This window comes from Halichoerus grypus, chromosome 7, assembly GCF_964656455.1.
Source record: "Halichoerus grypus chromosome 7, mHalGry1.hap1.1, whole genome shotgun sequence".
Taxonomy (NCBI): domain Eukaryota; kingdom Metazoa; phylum Chordata; class Mammalia; order Carnivora; family Phocidae; genus Halichoerus; species Halichoerus grypus.
In genome coordinates this window covers 51,058,182-51,082,485 of record NC_135718.1, presented here as the reverse complement: position 1 = coordinate 51,082,485, position 24,304 = coordinate 51,058,182, and the positions used below count along the sequence as shown (strand labels likewise).

The 24,304-nt window shown below is 41.9% G+C and overlaps 1 protein-coding gene and 1 pseudogene across 6 annotated transcripts in view; one reads left to right on the top strand and one right to left on the bottom strand.

The window, feature by feature from the left end:
- The window catches only part of KAT6B (lysine acetyltransferase 6B), a 179,749-nt gene that overhangs the window by 40,807 nt on the left and 114,638 nt on the right, over positions 1 to 24,304 (top strand). The window lies entirely within an intron of this gene.
- Positions 6,198 to 7,750, bottom strand: LOC118537661 (protein Largen pseudogene; annotated as a pseudogene).

Genomic DNA, 24,304 nt, shown 5'->3' with positions numbered 1-24,304 from the left:
CCTGCGGAGCAGGGAGCCCGATGCGGGACTCGATCCCAGGACCCTGGGATCATGACCTGAGCCGAAGGCAGACGCTTAACCGACTGAGCCACCCAGGCGTCCCCATGGAATTTATATTCTACTGGGACAGGTGACAATAAGCAAATAAAACCAACAAGGTAATTACAGACTGTGTTAAGTGACAGACGGAAATCATGAGTCAAGGGAGAGAGAAAAAATACCAAGGAGTGAGGCTGTAGACATCATGCTCTGGAAAGTTCCCAAGGAGAGATGAAAGGATGAGAAGGGGTCAGCTGTGGGAAGAGCTGACGAACTCAGGGAGAGAAGGCTTCAATACTTGTGTTTGAGGAAGAAAAAGGCATCTGATGTGGCTAAAGCAGAGAGTTTAAAGCTGGGGAACAATACAATTCGGTTTGTGTTTTTAACATCACTGAGACACATGACAAATGTGTGTTTCTGGATTGGGAAAAGAAAGTTGCTTTAAAGGACAGTATTAGGACAAATGGCAGCATTTGACTATGCACCAAATATTAGATGACAGTATTATATCAGTGTTAAATTTCTTGAATTTGATAATCCATTGTGGTTGTGAAGAGAATGTCCTTATTCTTAAGAGGGGTGAAGGGTCATGATCTCTGCAGTTTATTCTCAAATGGTTCAGGATAAAACAGGAGGAATCAAAGATGGCAAATCGTTAAGGGCATATGTGTGTTTATTGTAACGTTACATTCTTGCAACTTTTCTGTAGGGTTGAAAGTTTTTCAAAATAAAACTTTAAAGGTCACCGAGGCTGCTGTGTGTGGGAGAAGTTATGCGGGCGAGCTAGGCAGGCAGGCCGGCCAGCAAGGAGGCTGTTGGGATGATGGCAGCATGCACTGGGGTGTCAGTGGAGAGGGAGAGAGGAGGACAGGTGGGAAGTGTGTTTTGGAGATGGAACTGACAGAGCTTGCTGGTGGATTGGATGTGGTGGCCAACGAGAAGAGGGGGACATAGAGGTTGCCCCTGGGGGCTCCCTGATGGTTATGAACTGAATTTCAGTAGCTTTCACCCCCAGTCTGTTTTACTCCAGTCAGCCCCTCTATGGGTAGTTAACACAGGGATTTATTTCACAGGTGAGCAGAGGCTCAGGGAGGAGAAGTGACTCATTTGAAGTCAGCAGATAGAGGCAGAAAATTTACTTTTTTTTAAAGATAATGTATTTTCTTTACCCAGAAAACCCAAATACAAGCATGGGATTAGTGCTCTTCAAACTGAATTCTTTCCCATTAGGTGGTTGTGAAATCAATGTAGTGAATGGCTACTTTATCATCAAACAAACAAACTAACTGGATAAACAGCATGTCCCGTGTAAGAAAGGATAAGTAAGGTCTCATGGAACTTTAGTTAAATACGTATATGTGTATATATATACTAGGTCATCAGATAAAATGTATTTTTTACTTTGAGTTACAGTCTAAAGTTGGAAAGCCATGCAGAGGATTATTGTAAACAGAGGTCTTACAGTTCCCATGGGAATAAGAAAGCAAAAGACAAACTCACTTGGGTGGCTACTGTTGGCCGTCTTGTGTTGTTTATTTCTTTAATGATTGATGGGCTATAAGTCAGTGTTTTCTTAGTTGACTTTGTAGTCATCCTTTACTGTCAGTCTTAAGGTCAACAAGTACTGAGTGCTTGCTGTGTGCCAGACATCGTTCTCAGCAGTAGATACGAGCAGGACGGACATGACCCTCAAGGAGCTTACATTTAAGTATGTCACCGAGTAAAACCATAATATTCCTTAAGCTGTATTAAGCGATAGGTGCTCTGAGGATTCGGTAGGACTGGTCTGGGAAGGTGACACTTGAGCTCAGACCTGAGTGAAACTGAAGATACTGCTTTGCCTCAGGGAAGAGTGTCTCAAGCAGGAGCCCCAGCCCAGGTCAAAAGCCGTGAGTTGGAATTAAGCCACAGGTTGTTAGAAGGACAGAAACATGGCCCTTGAAACTGTACTGTGGGGATCCGGGGAGAGTGGAGGGAGAGGAGGTCAGATTTGAGATATTTTTTGGAGATAAAGCCAACAGGACTTAATAATGGATTGGATGTAGGATACAGAGGGAAGGACTTAAGGATGAATCTGGGTTGGTAATGGTGCTGTTTACTGGTAGGGAGGGCTGGAGGCTGATAGAGAAATGTGATTTGAGAGAAAATAATCTGTAGTTCTGTATCTGGCCATGAAGTTGAGAGTCCTCTTGGACATCCATATAGAGACTCAGTGTGGTCCGTTTGATAGCCGGGATCTTGAGTAGAGGTGTGAACTAGAACTACAAATTTGAAACCCATGAATGTATAGCTAGAATGGGGCTGATGAGCTTAACCAAGCTTACCTGGGTGAAAGTGTAGATCGGAAGAGCAGAGGCCTGAGCCAGATTCCCAGGACAGGTAAGAGAAAGGAGCACCAGTGACAAAGGCGGAACCTCATGTGGGAGCCTAGAGAAGGTGTTTGGGGTGGGGAGGCGCTTAATATCAATTTATGTAGAGTTGACTCCCTACTTTTGAGCTCTGGACCTACTTACCTTGAGAATTCACTCCTCTGTGTAAGATACATGTGTTTTTAATTTTAAAATGTTTTATTTAATAAATTGGTGATAATAGTACTCATATCACAGAGCTGTAGATTAGTTAATACACAGAGAGTGCTTCAAACGGTCCTTGGCACATAGTAAGAATTCAGTCACTGTGAGTTGTTTGTGGCAGTGGTTCTTATTATAAGAAATCAATTCAGGCCTAAGGTCTAGATTCCAGATTAGTAGAGGAGAAAGATAGTAGTAGTGCTAGCTATTCATCTGAATGTGTTATGTGATAATCAATTTTGTTTAGCTGGTTCCCTGAGTAGCATATTAAAGCAATCTTAAACAATGAGGGGACCTTGTTACTAGATTGCCATTAAATGGTGATAGTAAGTGACCCTAAAAACAAAGTAATAGAAAATGGTCTCCTTTTTCTAAAAGATTTAATTTGCTGTTTCTTCATCACATATCATCCTTTGTTACTTTCAAGGTCAGGGGGAGATGATTCTTCACACAAATTATCATCTGAGGCAGCTTCTTTATAATTGACAAATGAACTCTCTTTTCCTTCCCAGGAGGAACTTGTTAAAACCAATAAAGTTCAAAATTCTAATTCCCGTTCCTTACTCGTGTGTACCATTTTATTCATCTCGAATAAACATACAACTTCAAGCATCCTACTAGGCAAATAGATTCCTTTTTAATTAGTGGCTCTATACACAGAATTTTATCATCGTGAAATTTATAAACCAAAAGGGAACAAATATTTACACTTGCAACTTCATGTCAACATTGCTCTGAAAATGTAAATGTATCTCCCATGTTTCTGCTATGGCAGTAGGAAAATAAGCTTCAACTTCTTAGGAGAGTGTCTGCTCTGTTAGGTAGGGAATGTGGAAGATCTATATAAGTGTTCCTTCTTTGTGACTGGCATTACTTTTTTTCACACGAAGACTTGTTTTTTTTTTAAAAGCTCACTTCTTACTGTTTTTTGTAGTACTATTTTGTGGCATCTCTTAAGTACCAAGACAGAATTTTATTTTGAGGAGTTACTGCTTTTGTAGTTATCATACAGAATTATTTCTCAATTTAAGTAGACCTTTTATTCCAAGGCAAAATTAAGCCAACCACAAGGGTTTCTGGGAACAGAATAATGTAGAGCTAAGGCTTTGTGTGTCAGTATGGGCAGTCTAATGGTGTATAAAGGAAGATTTTAAATGATGCCTAAATATGTAATGGTTTAAAGATCCCAATTAAAATGAAAGAGCTAGTTAAAATGCATTGAAATAATTTAGAAAAGGGGGGATGATTTTGCCAAGATTTCAGAGATAAATAATTTTTTTCAAGGCTTTAGTGCAGTTTTGATCAAGCTGCATTAAGTGGCTCTGCCTAATTTCAGCCATTACATGATGGTTATACTTTGCCTGCATCCCAAAATGATTTTAGGTCCCTAAGGTTATTAAAATATATTTAGTATACTAATCTGTTTTTCAAAGCATCAAAAATAAGCTGAAGGAACAGATAAACCCTGTGTCTAGAATGAATAATTTAGTTCTAAATATCCTAGAAGCTAAGGAGAAAAGAGAGTGATGTGGTTTTTAAGATTTTCATCCTCAGACAGGGAAGCATAGAAGTTTGAGAAGAGAGAATTTTCCCCCCAATTTTTCTGAATTTAAAGGCAATTTATCTTGGATTCTAATCCTATATAGTCAACAATGAGTAACACCATTGACAGTCTTTCTTCGTACTCTTCTCTCTTCTCTTCCCCGAAAGGGAAATACCTGATTGTAAAAATAATGTGTGCTGTTTATATAAAAATTTCAAACAAGTCAGAAATACACGTATTGAGGTTTCCTTGAATGATGCTATTTCTCAGTTCACAGAAAGGGGTGACAGTAAATCATTACTCAATGGAGGTGTGTTTGTTTTATTTATTTACTCATTCATTTAATTTTAATTAGGCTCCACGCACAACATGGTATTTGAACTCATGACCCTGAGAATAAGAGTCTCATGCCCTACAGACTGAACTAGCCAGGTGCCCCAATGGAGACATTTTTGTAAGGGTTTTTTTTTTTTTTTTAAAGATTTTATTTATTTATTTATTTGACAGAGAGAGACAGCGAGAGAGGGAACACAAGCAGGGGTAGTGGGAGAGGGAGAAGCAGGCTTCCCGGAGAGCAGGGAGCCCGATGCGGGGCTCGATCCCAGGACTCTGGGATCATGACCTGAGCCGAAGGCAGATGCTTAACGACTGAGCCACCTGGGCGCCCCGTAAGGGGTTTTGATAATAAGTTTAGCAAACATTTATTGGGCGTCTCAGATTCGCTCGTGTTAGGAATATAGAAATGAGTAAGAGAACTCTTTCCCTTAAAAGGATTCATGGGGTTCACTTACAGTCAGTATTTCATCTGATATTCCATATTTATTCACTGAGTACCAATATGGGTATAGTAGGGTGTTCAGCTGGGGTCTAGTAGGATGGGTGCATCAGTAACGAACCATACAGCTAATGCTAATGTGTACTGAGTGCCTGAGTTTGTAGTGAACGAATTACCTTGAGAGCACAAAGGAGAATTTTGTTTTGTGGGGGAAGGCTTTGCAGAGGGAGGAACTTTTAGGTTGCAAGTTAGTATCAGAGTGCACCAGATAGCCCAAAAGTGGGAGGGCATTCTAGGCAGAGGGAACAGCAAGCCCAGAGTTTTGGAGGTGTGATCCAGATTGCATGTATGAGCAATGGTAAGTAGCGGACGGCGGAACAGTGTATGGCTCAGGGAAGTGTGTGGGAGATGAAGCTGTGAAGATGGTAGAGTTGTGTCCAGGAAAAAAAAAAAATTGGACCTTATTCTGTAAGTGGGCTTTTAAGAAGAGGAGGAAAGATTTATGTTTTAGGTACAAAACAGGTAGAAGCGTGAAACGTCGATTGTGGGACAGAGGATTGAGATGCTAAGTGAGGTAAGGGAGAACCGCTGTAGAGCAGTATCTGCGTGGGTTGAGAGGATGGATCAAAATGCAGAGACGTTTCTAATCTAAATTGTGTGGGATGAGAGCCAGGAGTCCGTGAGGGATGATGGTTGCGGAGGAGAGAACCGGTCTCTGGGAATACTGATATTCAAGGAGTAGTCGAGGAAGGGGGCCTGTTCGTTTTACTTCTCATTTTGTTCCCTTTAAGTAATAATTGTATTGGTAAGTATCTTTTTTAAAAATTAATTTTTATTAAATATGAAAATTGCTACTCTCTCGGCCTGTTTCAGGGACCAAACCCACGTTGTTGGCGTACCTGCCACATTCTAACTGAGCTAACTAGACACCAGCTAGCCCTCTGGGTCAGTAAATATCTTAACAGAAATTTTACTTCTAACCACATGATACCTCATTTATCTAATACATACAGATCTTTAAGTCTTTAAGAGTAAAGCCTCTTTACAGTACAATCAAACTTTTCTAAAAAGCTTTTTTTTTTTTTAAGAAATCATGATGAAGTTTTATGTGCCACTGTGTAGCCTCCACATGCCCTCTCCTCATTTAGACTGAGTGATGCACCTTTCAGGGCTTTCTAGTCCATGCAACGCATCCCTGGGCCAGAGGCAGGGGAAGTCTTTGGATACTGGCTCCTCCACCTTTGAACTCTGTAACTTTGGGCCTTCTACTTTATCTTGAAGTCACAGTCTTCTCATCTGCAAAGTGGAAAGATTAGTATCTGTCGAAGCTTCAAAAGAAAAGCATTTGTTGGTTCAAACTGGAATATCTCCAAGAAAGCTACCTGACATTTTGAAGAGGCTGTTTTGTGATTCACACCTGTTTCCTGACCATGGAAAACAAACTATTCACCTTTCAGCTTTTAAAAAATTACCCAGATGTATACCCAGCAAACACCCCTACCCCTGTCTGACCCAAGCCTTATTCATCCCTGAGCCTCCCCAACCCCCGCCTTGTTTTCCTTGGTAAAATATACATACCTGCCGAAAAAAAAAAAAAAGAACAGTTTACTCCTTTGTTTACTATGAGTACCTTTAAGCCAGTAGTGGCCTGCTGACTCTTAAGAAGTCTCACAATTAATATAAGTTAGGGATATGTTCACCTCAGATAATGGGGAGCTTCAGTGGAGATTGAACACATGGGAGTTGTCTCTTTTTTTTCTTTTTAAAATATATTTGGGCTTTTCATTGCTTGAGTAGAAAGTGCTCATTACTTATTATTTTATGTTTATAATATAGAAATTAAAAAAAAACAAAAAGGTTTTGGAAATGGCATACATTGCACTGTTGTGGTTGATTTCCTCGATTGTCTTCTGTGGTTTTGGTACAGTGGGAGGAGGCACAGTTGCAGGTCTGAGAGGGGGGAAACTCTGACTGTGGCTTATTCCCAGCCCCCCCCCCCCACCGTTTTCCAGTGGAAAAGGAGGGAGGGAGTGGAGGGGGGTCTGCCTGAGGAAGCTTTTCCGGTGGGTGGACAGGTTCACTGTGTAAATGGACCTCCCTGTTATTTATGTTATACCGGGTGTCACAGTCGGGACAGTAGCCATGGTACTGCACTTTTTCATTAAACCGAACTCGTTCCCGAGGCCCTGCCTGGGGGCACCTGTCTTTTTCAGGTCTGTGCTTCAGAGGCCGCCTGGGAGCCTTGTCCAAGGTACCAGCGGGTATGCAGCAGACGTCTCCATTTGGAATTTTGTTGGGTGCCCCGGGGAAGCCTCCATTTCGCGGGAGGGTGCCATTCGTCTTCACGGGATTGACCGTCGGCGCCCCTCTCCGGGGGTCTTCACACTTCACAGGGGTCACCCGCGGGGGAGGCAGCGGAGGGTTTGGCTTTCTCAGGACGGTGAGGATAGCAAACGGGTGTGCTGGGGGCTTGATGAGGGATGCGTGGGCCTGCACTTTGATCTTCTCGGTGCTGGAGGCCGTTGTGCCGCTGGAGCTACTATTCAGGGTGTCTGTTTCGGAGCTCTCGGTCATCTCATCCTCCAGCTGCAGGTCGGAGGTCAGGGTATCAATCTGGTCAACCACCTCAAGTTCCTCGGCCACGTCCTTCAGGTCGCCCAGGACTAATTCTAGATCCTCCACGATGATCTTGATCTGTTCCTTCACCTTGGTTTTGGAGGCTGCCGGCGGTCCCTCGGCTGGAGAGGACGAGGAGGGGGTCCCCTTGGACTTGGCTGACATTCTCTGGGGGCAGGGGAGGCAGGTTAGCACAGGCAGGTGAGTGGAGGCTGCTGCGCGCCCCTGTCCCTGGCGCTGCTGTGGCCGCTGCCGCCCCGATCCCCCCCACATCTTGGACGCTCCCTGGGCAGCGGCGGGTCGCTGCGCTCTGCGCTCGGCGCTCGGCTAGGCGGCCGCACCGTGATGCTGCCAACTCCCCCAGACACTGCGCTCTGCGCGGGGCTGCAGACGGGGCGAGCAGCGCGCCTGCGCCTCCTCCCGCCCGAGTCCTTTGTCTCTTGCAGCAGTCTTGGGGAGGAACTGCGAGGCTGCAACAGTGCCGTCCAGACTCAGGGCCTTTGCATGTCTCTGCTTCAACATCTTTAGCATAGAGGTTTTTCTCATGCTCATCTCCTTCTCACAAAGTAAATTCTTTTTTTTTTTTTTAAGATTTTATTTAGTTGAGTGAGAGAGACAGAGAAGGGGAAAGGGAGCATGAGCAGGGGGGGAGGGGCAGAGGGCAAAGCAGACTCCCTGCTGAGCAGGAAGCCTGACCAGGACTGGATCCCAGGTCCCTGGGATCATATGACCTGAGCCGAAGGCAGATGCTTAACCAACTGAGCCACCCAGGCACTCTTCTCACAAAGTAACTTCTTTGTGTTTAGGCATCACTTCTTTGTTCCAGCAGGGAACAGAGGGAATGGGCCAAGGGTAACAGCAAAAGCTTTCTCCTGGTGAGGCTTTTCCTTACTCAGGAAATAAGGCAGTCCCCTTCCCACCAGGGGCTTCTTATTTCATTATTCTGAGCTGAGTCACATGGCCATCCCTTAGCTGCAGGTAGTCAGGGAGGTCAAGAATTTAGCTTTCCAGTCTTTTTGGTTAGAATGCAAAGGAGAAGGTGGTGGGAGTGGGTTTATATCAGTCTACATAGTATCTACTCTTCTTAGGGCAATATTATCTTGGTATAGTTACCAACTTCTGGATCTTACTGGGAGTGACGGGTGTCCTGGTTTGCCTAGGACTGAGACATTTCCTGGGATGTAGGACTTTCAGTGCCATAACCTGGACAGTGTAGGAAAACCAGGATGATTGTCATCTTAGTCCTGTCCTATTCTCTTTGGTAAGTGTGTCATCTCTTGAGGATGGGGCTACCTTCACTGGGCTTACAAAGACTGAAAAAATAATAATTTAATAATATGAGAGTAACTTAATTAAAAATTATACAAACTAATGACTAAACTATTAAATAATATTTTAATAATTTACAATGAGAAATAAATAATAAAATGGAGCAGATTGGAAGTGGAACTCCATGTTGCTGCTTAGTGCATGTGAGATTTTGACCAGATGTCTTGGGGCTACAATATTACCCAACTCTAGGGGGCTTTGCTCACAGCAGCCTGGAATTGATTCTGTAGTACTTTTGATTAATTGACTGATTATACTGAAAAGAATTGTTTGTTATCTCCGGCAGGTATACGTGTTAAATCCTATGTTGCAGGTATGCACTCGCTAGCACACATGTGGGGTAGACTGTTAGACATCAGAGGCCCTCCTGATGCCAGGCTTCCTGCTGAGGTTGACCTTGAAAGTAGACCCTTCATAGGTGACAAGGTCGGGAGAATAAGAACCTTTTTCGCCTTCCCCACCCCTCTACCTGAAGCTGAGACCTGGGCTGGATGTGTCTGCTGGGCCCCCAGGAGTCAGGAGGATCCTTGACTCTTTAAGATTTTCCTCTGCTGTCCTCCCTTCCCTGTTTTGAACAGAGATTCCTCTTACTGTAATAGGAACCTGGCTCACTGCCTCTTTTCCTTAACCTCATCCTAAAACTGTAATACATATTTAATATTTTCTTGCATGTTTGACTTTTAGTTAATATTTAACGATAATTTCATTCTGTAGCCATCCTCTTATCTGGTATCTTGGAACTAGTCCCTGTGCCTCTCAGTTTTAGCCTCTGATGATTAAGTTCTGTAAAAAAAAACCCAAAAAAACAAAAAAAAACCCCACAAACGTGTGCTATTCGGACATACTCTTTTATTAGTAAAGGCATTACTTAGTATGTGACTAACACTGTGCATCTATAACCCGTTGCTCTACCTCGTGAGTACCGACGTAATTTAGAAAGAATTCTTTCTTTGTTAAAGACCTTTTCTAGGTGGGCCACATGTTTCCAGACCTATTTCATAGTAATTTGTGGTTTTTTAGGTATGTCAATAGAGATGCTGTAGCCAGAATGCCTGGATTCTGTTAGATAAACATTTTGTAAGAGTGCTTACTTTTAAAAAATTGTCTTTGTTTAAAACGTTAATTTCTTCTCTAATGTCTCAGTGAAGACATTTTTTAGTAAATCTGATAAATTCTAGTTAAAAATTTTCTTTTTAGTATTTTAAGCCTTTATTTAACATTTTGTTTTTGATATTTTAAATCTTTTAAGCCTCTTTTCTGAAGGTTGATATATTAATGCCTTTTGGTCCACATAATTTTCCTCTGAATTTTAAGAAATCTGTAACATGCTTAATATATACTTTTGTTGATCATATGGGTTTTTATTAAAAACAACTAAATAAAAATTTCCATGAATGATAGTGTGCATATGATAATATATTTTTCATCATTTATATGCTGTTGGGAGAGTGACTCATGCACTGTTTTCTCTTGAGTTCCTGAGAGTTTATAAAACTATTACAAACAGTTGGCAACAGAATTGAAATAATGAATGTATAAAGTAGAGGAAAAAATGTTTCTCATTTGTTCCTCTCTTACCTTGATGAAATTTTTACCACTTGAAATTTTCCAGTAAAGTCAAGGTCAGTATGTAAGTCTAATATGGTTCTACCCATCATGGTCTAAGGATTTCCTGTCTTGTCATACAGCATGTGTGTTCCCAAAGGAGAAAATACAGTTTGATTTCATGATGATAAATAGCTTTTCAAGGACACTGGAGTCAGGTATAAAAGGGTGATCACTGTTTGAGGACCAGGAGATAGTGCCGGAGGGGAAAGGGTGAGATGAAAGTTAAAAGTTGACATCACTAAGCTCCGAATTGTTGGTCACCCCTAATATCTCTAGCTGTCCTCCTGGCGATATTTTAGGGATGTATTTCCTTTGACCTTTACATTAGTAGGATGTCGTAGGCCTTAGGATCCAGCATAAAACTGAGCCGAAAACAAAGTAGAGTTGTTTGTGACCCGCTGGGGTGGTCCTTCAGGTAGAACACATTCTCAGGTGATAACTGATGAGTGACCTTGGGCAATTAAACCTTAACATTAGGGTGCCTGGGTGGCTCAGTTGGTTAAGCGGCTGCCTTCAGCTCAGGTCATGGTCCCAGGGTCCTGAGATCGGGCCCCACATCCAGCTCCCTGCTCGGCGGGGAGCCTGCTTCTCCCTCTCCCTCTGCCTGCCTCTCTGCCTACTTGTGCTCGCTCTCTCTCTCTCAAATAAATAAAATCTTTAAAAAAAAATAAAATAAAAAAACAAAAAAACCTTAACATTGTACAGTGTCGTGGACAACCCAGTGAGAACATCACAAATACTTAACAAAAATGTGTAAAATTCAGACTCCAGTGCATTGTTTTATACCTTGACACTCCTGGATAAGTTACCTTGTGTTTTACCCCCAGGCTTCCCCTTCTGTACATCGTTATCCATCTGGGTTTTGATTTATTTTTCATTGCACAGTTATTATCCCTCTCATTGCTTCACTGTGGGGGAAAATCTTTTTTATTCCAGAGCTGTAACGTTGCTGCCTGGGCCTTTTACCTTGAAGTTTCCGTGTCCTAGAAGTCTATAAAAGAAATAGAAGATCCCTTTACTTTAACTCCCTATATGTGTGTTTTATCCGTTAAGGCATGTTGGCATTTAGTGGGGACGGGGAGGGAGGATCATCCACCTAGAGGCTTCCTTTGTTCTAATTTACATGATTTCTTAACGTATTCATGGAACCCTTTCCCTTAGCTTCAGATTTTGAGCTTTTAGGGCGCCTGGGTGGCTCAGTTGGTTAAGCGACTGCCTTCGGCTCAGGTCATGATCCTGGAGTCCCGGGATCGAGTCCCACATCGGGCTCCCTGCTCGGCAGGGAGTCTGCTTCTCCCTCTGACCCTCCTCCCTCTCATGCTCTCTGTCTCTCATTCTCTCTCTCGCAAATAAATAAAATCTTAAAAAAAAAAAAAATTTTGAGCTTTTAGAAGACTTAGATGTTTTGGTTTTGTATGCATACATTTTGAAATCCCTGGGTTGAACATTTTCTAGATGTTTGCACACTCTACTCAGCCTAGGACTAAGCTCCCTAAATGACCATTAACCAGAAGTCTTATCTGTCCAAAGAGAGGATTCATGCTACTCCAAGTATGCATTGCCCTCTGCATGGCATATTAATTTTGGCAACCAGAGATAGATGAGAATTTTGCTGCATTTAAATTTTTCATTGTGATGAGACAAATCTATTATTATAAAAGCTCTCTACTCATCAGTGAGAGTGTTTCCTTCTGTTTTAATTAAAGGAGCAGTATATTTTTAAATTTAATTATGGCACTTTGATGATCTGATACTGGCTACAAGCTAAGAATTCTTTGATTCTTAAGATTTATAATGCGCCCAGAGCAAAAGAATGATGGAAATGTTCAGTATCTACACTGTTCAGTAAGATAGGCGCATGTGGCTCTTGGGCACTTAAAAGGTGGCTAGTGAGACCAAGGAATTAAATTTTAAATTTTCTTTAAAATTAAAATTTAAATAGTCGCATGTCGTTAGTGGTTACCATATTGGATAGCAGAGATCTAGAACATGTAGAAAAACTTCCATTTAGTATAATGGCGTCCTGGAATTTCAAATTTCCTTGTTTTTGGTTGGGAAGTTGAGGCTGGTTAAATTTGAAATTGATAATGGATAGTATTGGTATTAGCCATGGAGAGAGACTTCTTTTTTTTTTTTTTTAAAGATTTTATTTATTTGACACAGAGAGACACAGCGAGAGAGGGAACACAAGCAGGGGGGAGTGGGAGAGGGAAAGCAGGCTCCCCACTGAGCAGGAGCCCGATGCGGGCCTCGATCCCAGGACTCCGGGATCATGACCTGAGCCGAAGGCAGACGCTTAACGACTGAGCCACCCAGGTGCCCGGAGAGAGACTTCTTTAACAGAGATGTGAGTTTATTGGACTTAAATATATTAGAGAGAAGGCAAGTATCCATTCCAAAAATAATTCCATATAATGAGTTGAACAAATACTTGGAAAATATTTCCTGTGTATAAAGAAGTATACTAAATATGGAGGCTAGAAGCTGAGTGGAACTTAGGTCGTCCCCTCGAGGAGCTTTCTATTTGAGTTTTCCTCCAGAGGCTTTGATAGGTGCACGGGTGAGCTCTGCCCTTGCAGAGCACAGAATGCCAAGTGGGGCATTATCATCAGGATTTGGCTTCATTGCTTTGCAGGAGGGCTGGGGCTTAAGGAGGAGCTGTTTATATTCCAGAACATAGAGTTGCATATCAACTCTGACATGCAAGATTAATTTCAGTCGCGAGAGGGTTGAGGCGGGATTGGGATTTCTTCAGGTGTGTGCTGCAAGAAGCTCTGCTGAGTTCCAGATGTGTTTGAGCAGGCCCCTCAGGTCTGCCCCACTTCTGGGAGATGGACTTTCCCTGGGCTCTGGAATGCTGGAGAGACCTTGAACATGGACCCTTCCCCATCCATACTCCCCCTCACCGAGGTGAGGACGAATTCTTGATAATGCTGAGTTTGGCTCAGCAACCAGGACTGTCTAATGGAGATAAATATTCCCTTAAACAGAAGTATAGAGATTGTTGGGCAAGCCAGATTTTAAAAGTCACAGTAAGAATTCAGCTTTCTTTTATTTATTTTTTTCTCCCAACTGGTAAGACCCCACCTGAGTTCACTTGGCTATGCTCTTACTTGGAAACCCAGGGGCCAAGGAAAAGCCACAGAAAAACAGGCCGCATCTGCTCCTACTTGTACAGCCACCTTACTTGCTCACTAAGTTCTGTGTTTTTAGCTAAATAAATCATGAACTTACAGCAGAGGGGTGTGTGTTCCCACCAGTCTATTGCCCACTGAGCCACTAACCACAGCTCACTTAACGCTGCTTGGAGTCAGGGAACTCGGAACCTAACTGTCCTTGGGCCCTCTTTCTGGCAGTTGGGTGAGTCATGAGAGCCTGAAGGGTGAAGCTCAGACAGGCTGGAGCAGTAGGTTATGGAGTAAGAAAGGGAGACCGTGTAAACAGTGGTGAGCTGGAAGCAGAGGAATTACTGATTTGATCTGGTGCAGATGTGGAGGGGGAAGAGCCAGGCTTTCTTCCTCGGCTCCCGGGGACAGGGGACTTGTGTCACATGGACTTGTGTCTTGGCAGCTGGGACCATCAGGATCGAGTCAGCAGAGTTACCCAATGTGCTGGGGTTTGTTTTTGCCAGGTCAGGGATGCAGTTCTTCAGGCAGTCTGTTACAGCTGGGACTGAGGGAGAACGGGGAGATGGGTTGACAGTCTTCACACGAGGTGTCCAGACACTCCTGGCTCAGAACTCAGCCATGGATAGTGGGATGCTCGCCTGTCTGTGTGCTTGGGGCCTTGGTCTCTGGCCTTGGGCCATGATGTCAGCCTGACTAGGTTGGCACATGTAGCCTGGAATGGTTTGGCACACATAGCCTGGAATGGGTTAGGCTTCTGCTTCAGCCATTAAGGAAGGGAACTGGCCAGTCTTTCCTGAAATAGTGCCCACAGGCTGGCAGGGCCCTGACTGGCACCTGCCCCTTTCAGAGGTGGGCTCAGGATAACTGTGTGGAAATTTTCCAGTGTGAGGGTTGTGGAAGGATATCCCATCTCCCTCCAAGCACAGCCAGGCCAGAACATCAGTGGCGTTTGCAAAGAATGGGTTAACTATTAGAAGAAAATATTTCCAAAAGTAAGTAATCATGGTTACAGATGGGAAAAGATGGGTAAATTTGACTTTTTAAAGATTTGAAATGTCTGTATCACTAAAGGCAAAACTGCAAATATAATTAAAAGACAAATGGGAGACTGGGAGAAAATAGGCCATGTGTAATAGACAAAGGATAAATACAGAGACTATAAGGAACCGTCTGCAAAATAATCAGGTATGATTTTGTCCCATTAGATTGGCAGGAATTAAAAAGATTAATAATCTGTTTTGGCAACAGAGGAAAAATGGGTATCATTCACATATGGTGAATGTATAAATTGTTCAGACCTTTTTGGGAGGGCAATTTGGCACTATCTATGAAAAAAAGGTCAGATATCTTTGATTCAGTAATTCTGTGTCTAGCAAAGATCCCCACGTGTATACTCGTATCCCTTTATTGTTAGTAATGGTGAGCTGTGGAATAACTGAATGCGCAGCAGTACAGCTAGCGTATGAAATATGCAGCACCTTAAAAATGTGGTAGATCTGTAGCAACTGATGTGGGAAACTCTCCCTGATACACTTTTACCGAGAAAAATGAATGATAAAATTATCACAATTTGTGTAAAAAAGCCTCCTCAAAACTAGATGTATTTCTATATGTATTGCATTTAATAGATTCTGTATGTGTTGTGCATATGAAATCTATATATATCATGGATTCTAAAACATGTTTTTCACATGTTAGAATTTCTAAAATCAGTGTATCTAACAATTGGCATAGTTTAATAGTTAAACTTTTTTTTTTTCCTTTCTTGGTGAAGCATAATGTGCATTGTAAGTGATACTAGATTTAATGGCAGATGATACATAAATGCACTGATAAAGGACTCAAAGGAAGGACTGGGATGGGATTGAGGAGATGACAGTAGAGATTGACTCCCATCTGTATCATCTGAATTATTTGAAAAGATTTATTTAGGGTTGGCTCTAGTCAGTTAAGCGTCTGCCTTTCGCTCAGGTCATGATCCTGGAGCCCCGAATGAGCCTCTTTCTTGAGAGACAGAGAGAGCACATGCGTAGTGGGGGTTGGGGGGTGGGGGTGGGGGTGCGGACAGAGGCAGAGGGAGAGGGAGAGAGAATCTCAAGCAGATTCCCCACTGAGCACAGAGCCGATGCAGGGCTTGATCTCACAACCCTGAGATCATGATCTGAACTGAAACCAAGAGTTGGATGCCCAACTGACTGAGCCACACAGGCGTCCCTAAAATTCTTTTAATGATGAAAATGAATTCACTTCTCTGAGCTATTTCTCTCTACCTCTGCCATTATACTTGATATTCTGCTTCTTCTGAGAACTTTAATGCCCAGATGACTGAGAGATTGTTCAGCTCCATTAAGAAGTTAAATAGCTGTAAAGATTTCAGTGGGAGAGAATTGTGTGCTGAGGTCCAAGAAAAGGGGGAACAGGACTCTGTAGAGACCAGGGCCAGTCATCCCATTGTAACCTTTCCTGTCTGTGTGAAGAGATTGAAGGCCTCAGTCTACAAGGTAGTGCCTGGTTAACCCAAGGTAATTACTGCCGGGTTACCCATCCACCTACTGGGCAATTACCCATCCACCTACTGGGCAAACCCGGTTGGTGGTATCCCATCTGCTCTTTGGATGAAGGAATCCTATGGTGAGGCAGAAAATAGGTCAAACCAAGGAACATTACCGAACAACATTGAAAGGAGAATGCATTGTCCGGGTAGAAAACAGCCTTAGTCTGAAGAGCAAAAGGAGTAAATGGGCTTTTACATCCGAGCAGTGTAATGAGGCAGGTAGGAGATGACCTACCATAGGTGGGACGTTGCGTTTGCTCCGCTCTGGCAGCTGGACCCTGGGATCCTTGTATGTAAACAGGGTGTAGTGTGGGTGTCTAGCCATAAGTGAGTGCTGCATTGTGAAGATACACACTGAGAGTTTAGTAGTGACACTGTCACCAAAGATGACGATCGTTTATTGTAAGACAACAGGCAGAGCTGGGGGAGCCAGAGGAAGGAGAGAGCAGCCCTTGGAAAATCCAGGGAGACTTTTTGGCCAAGATGTCATTTGGGGTGGTAGAATTTGGACCTGTGTTTTTTAAGGAGGGCTGCAAAGGAAAGGAAGGAAGGCACAAAAGAATATGAGGAACTGCGAGCAGTAAGTAGTTTCCTTGGTCCAGGCGCACAAACAGGTATATAGAACCAGGTATACAAAAGGGAAGCAGTAGGAAGTAAGGATTTAAAAAGGTAGCTTATGGGCAGACCGCAGAGAGCTGAGAATGTCAGATTTGGGACTTTGACCTTGACTCAGTAGGCTCGTGTTTTCTGTTTCATCTTTTGGTTACCAGGTATTTTGATAACATCATTGGTTTGACTTTTATTTAATTCAGTCACTTCAAGTTTATTTTCTAAGGGTTTATGATAGGGGTTTAAATCTTGTGTTAAAAGTTTGTTGTAGAACGTAGGAGTTTTTTTGCACGTAAAATGCTGAATTTCAAAATTACATTTGTGCTGCACACTCTGGTTTTGCTCTCTGCCTGGCAGCATTTGCAAATAACCACTTCACTTTCAAAGGAGATGCTAGTGTTTATCCTTATCCAGTGAAAGTCAAGAACTGAGTTCTGCATGAAGAGGTGAAATTCAACATGAAAGATTTATGGAATAAAGTTAGTGAGAGACAGCAAAGCCATGATCCTTGCTCTCTTTCCTATAGCATGATTTGGAAAATCTTTTGTCCTGGCAATTCCTTACAGCCTTTCTTTTAAACCTGGCCACCATTCCATTGCCAGCTCAACTTCCTTGTTAGCCGATGCTACCGCTTCAAGTTCTGGCTTTGGCTCCCCAGGTGCCTTGCTGAGCTGCGCTGGCCTTAGGAATCTGAAATGTCGAGGGTCAATTTGCAGTAGGGAAATGTGGTAGCAAGCCTTGCTTTTTCTGCTGTGATGTAACTTAATCAGATCCTCTTGTTTTTCCCTGAATGGTACAAGCAATTGCACTGAAATGGTTATTCATCTGTGCCTGTGATGCTTTAAAAAATAATTTCACTAATATGTCACAACATGCATTATTTATTATTTTAGTAAATGGATTTTTAAACAGGCAACAATTTACAAATTTAAACATGACAATTAACATGATATGACATAAAAAAACAATCTCCTGGTGTCTTTGTTATCAGCATTGCATTAATGATCTTAGCCCTTCTGGGAGCTTTCATTTTTTGATGGCTCTGACGGATGATGGCAGATTGTGGTGATGATACGCTTTTATAACTTATATTTTAGACGAAATGATATTGGCATGTAATGTGGACTGCCAGAAATAACATTGTTTGTCATTGCTAGTATTGTTTTGACTTAACATTCTGAGTTCTTCTTTAAGGAAGATGTCCACTGTATAATTATGCACTGGTGGGCCTTGGTAGGGTTTACCTTCTGCTTGGAAACCAGTTTAGGCCTAATGAGTATTTCCTGTTCTTTCCTCCTGGGAGTTATGGGGTGGGCTCACTACTTAGGCTCAGCCTGCTGACTGCTCTTACCCTGGAGTTTGAGTCTGGAGAGAATGTTCTAAAATGCAGGGACAGTTAGTAGTGGCAGAGTTACAAAAATTACCAAGATTTCCTTCCTGGATAGTCTTAGTTGCACACATCAGTGCTAATAACAGTGTTTACTTTTAAGTGCGTTTTGCGCTGATAGGCCCTTTGTGCACATCATCAGAACTTCCAGCACGGTCACACTGCCTGCCAGCCAACAGTTTGCGTTCAGTAGTGTTGCTGTCTTCTGTGCTTATTTGTGCTGTTATTTGAATATTTAATAGAGCTGAATTTCAGACTGTCCTCTGAAGAATTTTAAGCCTTGCGAAGGTACCCTTGGGCACCTGATAACAGTGTACCTCAGTTGGATGGAGTCTTAACGGTTTTTCTCTACTGTTACTATACAGATATATTACGGTAGGTTAAATGGGAGTTTTCCTGTTGTCTAAAATTTTGACCCAGCTCCCAGAGCTGTTGCCAGTAGGTGGTAAGTACCCACATTGTTTGAAGAGAGACTCTAGAAACATCCATTGCAGGATTTGTCAAGAGGTGGCCAGAGGCGTCTAACAACTGTTATATACTCCACACTATAACCCAGGCTGTGTCAGGAAGACTAGAAAGGATTCCATGCAAGGAACTCCTGGGAGTATAGTGTGCTCTTCCCTGGGGAAAGTGAGTTCCTCTCTTTATCCTCCCCGCAGTACATTTGAGAGAGGCCCAAGCTGGTATGAGATTAGAATGGAATCCTAAGAAAGAATTCTTGAGACTGTAGTGTGAATCTCCTGGAGTTTGGAGATGTCTGTGAACACAGTGATGGGAAGCAGCCTTGTGGCTGCAGCTACACTGGAGTGGGGGTGGGGAGAGGGGACGGCAAAGGCTTGACATTTCTTGCTGGCTAGGAGGTGTGCCTGGAGGGCAGCTGTGAGTCATCTTGAAAGACCGTCCCTGGTGCAAGGACTGCCTGCCCGGCCAGCTGTAGGACCCCAGCAGAAAGAGGCTGTGGGTGAACTGCAGGAGCAGGAGCTGAGAGGAGGTGGTAAGAGATGAGCCAAGGGCCCCCATTGCCTTCATCAGGCAGCGTGGGGGTCCCAGTGAAGGAGTCACACTAGAGAGAACCTGCATTTGAACTCCTGCAACTGGCAGCTCTTTTACAGGCCAGGGGACCATAGACGAGTGAATAGACTTCTCTGTTTCCTTTTCCTCACACTTGCCTCTTTTCACTCTCTGAGCCCTTCCCTCGCCTCACGGCTGGTTTGAGGGGAAAAGCTTCACATTGGATGAAATTAGTTTTGATTTAGACTAGATTGGACTTTTTTTTTTTTTTTTAAGATTTTATTTATTTATTTGACAGAGACAGTGAGAGAGGGGGAATACAAGCAGGGGGAGTGGGAGAGGGAGAAGCAGGCTTCCCACCAAGCAGAGAGCCCGATGTAGGGCTCTATCCAAGGACCCTGGGATCATGACCTGAGCCGAAGGCAGACGCTTAACGACTGAGCCACCCAGGCGCCCCTAGATTGGACTTTTTAATAACTGAAAGTTTGGCTGTATTCACTTGAGATCATGATTTCTTTTTTAAATTCTATCTACCAATCAGTAGTAGTAAGTTACTGAACCCTGAAAAATCCTTCCATGATGGCACAGTCAACAATCTCAGCACCAGTTGACTAGAGCTGGGTCTTATAATTATGTGCAGTTTCATTTATTTTGTACCCTGCAGATTTGAGGCATACAACTTGCTGGCAATTACTGTGTCATCTGAGAAAGTTGAAATTCCCCTATAAGCAGAACACTTTGTAAATTTGATAACTCACTGTACAGCCAATACAGGTCATGTCCCCATAATGGCATTAGGGACTCCTTATGAATTAGCCTGGAACTTTGCAACCTTTAATTGTAATTTTTTATTTTTGTTATTGGTTTGTTTTATAGTGATGAAAAACAAAACATAAAATTTACCACCTTAACCATTTTTAAAGTTAAGGTATATAGTATAGTACATTTTAAAATCTTTTCTTAAAATAGATTTATCTATTTATTTTAGAGAGTGTGTGTGGGGCGGTGGTGGGAGAAGGAGAAGGAAAGCGAATCTTAACCAGACTCCCCACTGAGTGCGGAGCCCAACCAGAAGCTCCATCTCATGACCCCCAGATCATGACCTGAGCCAAAATCAAGAGTTGATGCTTAACCAGCTGAGCCACCCAAGCATCCCATTAATATTTTTATTTTTTAAAGTAATCTCTCTGTTGAACATGGGGCAGGAACTCATGATCCCAAGATCAAGAGCTGCATGCTTTACGGAATGAGTGAGCCAGGAGCCCCTTATCATTCTACTTTCTAAGAGTTTGAGTACCATAGATATTTCATATAAGTGGAATCACGTAAGATTTGTCTTTTGTGACTGGCTTATTTCATTTAGCATAATATCCCCAAGGTTTATCCATATTGTAGCATATGACAGGATTTCCTTCTTCTTTTAAGGCTGAGTAATATTCCAATGTATGTACATACCACAGTTTTTATTCATTCATCTGTTAATGGACGTTTGGGTTGCTTCCACCTCTTGGCTCTTGTGAATAATGCTGTAATGAACGTATTGCAGATAACCTTTTTAGGATCCTGTTTTCATTTCTTTTGGATATATTCCCAGAAGTAGACTTGCTGGATGATATGGTAATTCTATTTTTAATTTTTTTGAGACACCTCTATATTGTTTTCCATAATGGCTACAGGAAATTACCTTTCCACCAACAGTGCACAAGGGGTTCTGATTTCTCCACATCCCCGCTAACACTTAATCTTTTCCGTACTTTTGATAGAGACCATCCTGATGGATGTGGGGGTGTTTCCCATTGTGGTTTTGGTTTGTATTTCTCTTACGATTAGTGGTGTTGAGTTTCTCTTCATGTGCATACTGGCCATTTTCAAGTCCTTTGCCCATTTGAAAAATCATATTGTTTAGTTGTTGAGTTGTAGCATTTCTTTATATATTCTGGATATTAATTAACCCCTTATCAGATACATGGTTTGAAAATATTTTCTTCCATTTCATAGGTTGCCTTTTCATTTTGCCTTTATATATTGCAGTTAAAACAGTATAATTACTAAATGCTTTGGAATACTGAAAAGTTTAGTAGATAATATGACAGATTTTGATCAGGTTTTCAGTATCTTCCCAGCGAGCCCTATTGAGTAAGGCATAAAGCTTGAACTAATTCCATAGTTTGAAACACTCTTCATAATCTTCTTTCCAGCTTTGTGCACCCCGTCATCATGCCTTCTTATTCTCCCCGACTCCTCATCTGTCCACAGATTCCCTAACATACTGTTTCATCCTGGGTACCCTTTCACACACTGTTGTTTCTTTTGCAAGGGCAAAATGTCTTACTTTCCCTCTGTTTTACCTTGTTTACTTTAGACTCATTCTCCTCCTAGAAGACACGGCTTAAATGTGGAGATTCTCCACTCAACCAGTCAGTCACAGCTTCCTTCTCCCGTACCTTCTTAGATGCAGCTCATGTTAGAACACTTGTCTGGAGGTAGTGTGAGGATTTTTCTAACCCTCTCCCTGCCACCCCAGCACTCTAAGCTGCTGGAGCATCCAGCTTGGTTTTCTGCTTTTTCCCCTTAATTCCTGAGGAGCTACCACCATATCTGGCCCATGATGTTTCTCTACTTCAAATGATTATGGGTAGAAAGAAAGAGCAAATGCCTTTTTTAAAGGAACAGCAAAACTTTATACCAGTTGTGCTTCTAAATATCCTTTCTCTTCTAATTTTATCTGGTAAGATTTTGGCAGCTAATTGTGGATTTTATGAACTTACATTGGGTTGCTTTTGTCTTTTGTTATAAAAGCAATAATTAGAGGAAATGATCCTTTTGAGAGGTTGCTTAATGAATTCTGCTTCATTTAAATGTGCTCCTTTAAATCTTACTTCAAGTAAACTGTACTAATACCCAGATTATTTCACTGTAGCTCAGTATTGAACCAAAGTATTATAATGATTAATTTTCTTCTGTTAAATTCCTTATAGTCTTCTCTGGTGGTGGTGGTGGGGCTCAACAATCAAAAAAGAATTTATTGACTTTACATTTAGTATGGTTTACTCTGCTTGATTATATCGTTCAAGTATGAATTTGTGTGTGGTATAAGATTTCGCTGTATTGGAGGTTCTGTTAAACAAATTACTTTGTATTTTATTAACTATTAGTGTTTAAATTTAATGGTTTAAGAATTCAAAAAGCCTTTTTTCCTAAGTGTTCGAATGCTTTTATTATAATTCCACAGCCTAACCTTCTGGTTTCACTGCATCCTTCTCCACCCTTGCAACAAGCCCAGGCATAGATACTGTGGCACACGCACCAGGGAGCCTTCCCTCCTCCTCTCCTCCTCACCCCAACAGACAGGAAATGTCTGTCTGAGCAATCATCGGCATGTGCACCAGAGCGGTGGCCCAGTCTAGTAGCCCTTGTGCTGCAGCCCCCTCACCACCTCAGGCATCCATAGTTCTCACCCTTGGCCCGGGAGGTTGATTATTTCCTTTAACTTCTATTAGGCCTTGTGGGCAGGGAGCACCCAGTGAGTCATGACCACCTGGAGACTGTCTTTTTTTTTCTGTTACCTACTAACAAGGCATGTTGCTCACATCCTATAGAAGATAAAAGATGTGGTGAGCGTGTATTTTGGGTCTTAGCAATGAGCTTCATCCAAGATGGACTTGATTTTTAAATGATTTCGACTTACGTCATGATATAAATCACTAGTCAGGAAATTTCAGCACTTCTATAAAAAATACATCTTATTAAAAATGTAAATATATTCATCATGGCTTACATTCAGTAAATGAACACTATGAACCTATAAGTAGGGATCTGTGTTGCAGTTTTGGCTCCAAAAGTTGAAAATTTGGGAACTATTTTATTTCTTAGAACTTGAAAATTCCATAGGAAGTTAACTAGAATTCAGTTGCAGATATTTTTGCTATGTTAAATTAGCTTTTTAACCATACCAAACCTAGCATGGATACGGTAAAATTTTTTGTTCAACAAAACACAATAGGGCCTTATGGATATTTGCTGGACCTTTTCTTTGTCAGTAATAAACTGTATTTAATAAAAACAGACAAAAAATAAAGAGCCTGTTACAGAACTTTTATCTTCTCAGCACGTGTGAAATGCATTTGTAAACCAGGCAAAGTGACCTAGAATTTGGAACCTCATGAGCGGAGGTACGTAGCTTCCTTGTTTTGTAGTCACTGAAGGCAAGGCTTTGATGGGGAACAGTGTGGGCCCTGAACAGACCTGTCTTGTACCGGCTCTGTGGCTCTGTACAAGTTAGGATTAACCTCTTTGAGCTTTATTTTCTCATTTACAAAATTGGAAGAGGATTAGGATCATAGCACATGATCTTAACTAATTTATTTTTTCTAGACAGCAACTTCTATTTGTGTATTGCTTTCAGATGTTGAAGTGTTGGTGGGTTTCATTTCAGTGGGTCTTCTGCCCACTTATATAGTGGGTAAGGTGGGCATTACTCTTGTGCAGCTAAGAAAACAGGTTCAAGAGAAGTTTTGTCTATTTTATCTTCACATGGTCAGCTGGTGGCAGAGCAAGAACTCCTGCTTGGGTTTCCTGGCTCCCCATCCCGTGGTCTTTCCACTGAAAATGTTATTTACTGTGCTGTGGCAGATGAAGAAGCATAAAACAATTCTTTACTTATAGTCACCTTCATTTTCCAATGTAATTACACCTTTGGGGGAAAAAAATGAACCTTTTGATTTTTCATCTCCCAGATTATTCCTTAGATTAGACAATATATCATCATTCTAAATGGATTTTTTAAAATTCCATAATCCAACAACTGGTTCTTGAATAATTTTTCTTTAGCCTCAAATTGGATTGTGAAGGTTTTATTGCGAGGGATCTATGCACTGTAACCACTCTTTGGGTGAGAAGTTGATCTCTTCTTCTGAATAAGTGAGTGATCATCTCTTTTCATGAAAAGGAACCTGAATATATGAGGTATGGCAATATTGTGGTGAAACAGAACTCCACAAGTAACACATTAATATCAGTGTCTTTATTTTTGGTCAAAGATTACATAGCTAGAATTTATTATGCCTATCCTAGTCTATATTGAACTAACTACATAATTTAAAATATCTTAGATTTTTAGCAGCCTTTATATTCTT